This window comes from Neophocaena asiaeorientalis, unplaced genomic scaffold (genome assembly GCF_003031525.2).
Source record: "Neophocaena asiaeorientalis asiaeorientalis breed wild unplaced genomic scaffold, Neophocaena_asiaeorientalis_V1.1 scaffold280, whole genome shotgun sequence".
Lineage (NCBI taxonomy): Eukaryota > Metazoa > Chordata > Mammalia > Artiodactyla > Phocoenidae > Neophocaena > Neophocaena asiaeorientalis.
In genome coordinates this window covers 9,885,316-9,887,270 of record NW_020185321.1, presented here as the reverse complement: position 1 = coordinate 9,887,270, position 1,955 = coordinate 9,885,316, and positions in this window count along the sequence as shown.

Sequence of the window (1,955 nt, the reverse complement as noted above, 5' to 3'; positions counted from 1 at the left end):
TTTCCCATAAATTTCGATATATCGTGTTTTAATTTTCACTCAGTTAAAAATATATTCTAATTTTCCTTTGTGATTTCTTCGAGTAATTTATTTTTATTTTTTTTTGGTCACACCACGTGGCACATGGGATCTCAGTTCCCTGACCAGGTATCAACTCTGCACCCCCTGCAGGGGAAGTGTGGCGTCTTAAACACTGGACCACCAGGGAAGTCCTTCCTTGAGTAATTTAGAACTGTATTGCTCAATTACTAAATATTTGGTGGGGGGGGGGTCCAAAAATTTTTTTCTTATTGATTTCTAATTTAATTTTATTGTGATTGAGAATATACACTGTATGTTTTCAATGCTTTTAAATTTGTTGAGATTTCTTCTAAGATCCAAACTATAGTTGATCTTTGTGAATGTTCCATTGGCATTTGAAAGGAAGGTGTAGTCTATTATTGTTTGGTGGAGTGTTTACACAGTATGTTAGTGTTCAAGCTGTTAGTTTTGTTAGTGCTGTCTACTTGTTATATCAATTACTGGGAGAGGAGTGTTGAACTCCCCAACTACAGGCATGCCTGGTTTTATTTCACTTTGCTTTATTGAGCTTCACAGATATCAGGTCTTTTACAAATTGAAGGTTTGTGGCAACCCTGTGTTGTCAGATAATGATTAGAATTTTTTATTTTTTAAAATTAAGATATGTACATTTTTTAGACATACTGCTACTGCACATTTGATAGACTACAGTATAGCATAAACATAACTTTTATATGCACTGGGAAACCAAAAAATCTGTGTGACTAGCTTTATTGCAGTATTTACTTTATTATGGTGGTGTGGAATCAAACCCACAATAACTCCGTAAACCTGTGTAATTATAGATTTGTTTGGTTTTCCCTTCCATTTTATCAATTTTTGCTTCATGTAATTTGAGTCTGTCTTAAGGTTCATGACTATTTAAGATTGTTATATCTTCCTAATGAATTGACCCCATTAAAATTATGAAGTAGTCTTCTTTATCCCTTGTTCTGAATTCAAATTTATCAGATAGAAATAGAACCATTTCAACTATCTTTTGATTAATGGTTGCACGGTATATTGTTTTATTACTATTTTATTTTAAATTATCTGTGTCTTTATATTTAAACTGGGTTTATTATAGGTGGCATATAGTTGGGCCTTTTTCATTTTTAAAAAATAAATTTATTTATTTATTTTATTTTTGGCTGTGTTGGGTCCTCATTGCTGCCCGTGGGCTTTCCTTTTTTTTAGTTGTGGCGAGCGGGGGGCCACTCTTCATTGCGCCCGTGGCCTCTCATTGCGGCGGCTTCTCTCTTTGCGGAGCACAGGCTCTAGCCGTGCAGGCCCCAGTAGTTGTGGCTCGTGTGCTCTAGAGCGCAGGCTCAGTAGTTGTGGTGCACGGGCTTAGCTGCTCCGCGGCATGTGGGATCCTCTCAGACCAGGGCTCGAACCCGTGACCCCTGCATTGGCAGGTGGATTCTTAACCATTGCACCATCAGGGAAGTCCTTTTTTCATTTTTAATGTAAAATATAAGTAACATAAAATATTATGGTATTATGTAGCAAAACGTACATAACATAAAATCTACCATTTTAACCTTTTTTAAAGTATACATTTCAGTGGCACTAACTACATCCATAATGTTGTGCAATCATCACTTTCCATTTCCAGAATTTTAAAATCAAATCCAAACAGAAACTCTGTAGTACCTATTAAACAGTAACTTCTCACTCCCAGCAACCCCCAGCCCCTATTTTACTTTTTGTCTTTACGAATTCATCTCTTCCAGGTACCTCATAAAAGTAGAATATGTTTTTTTTAATCTCTTTTTCTTTCACTTAGCATAATGTTTTCATGGTTCCTCCACATTATAGCATGCATCAGAATTTCATTACTTTTTATAGCTAAATAATATTCCATGGCATATATATATATATATATATATATA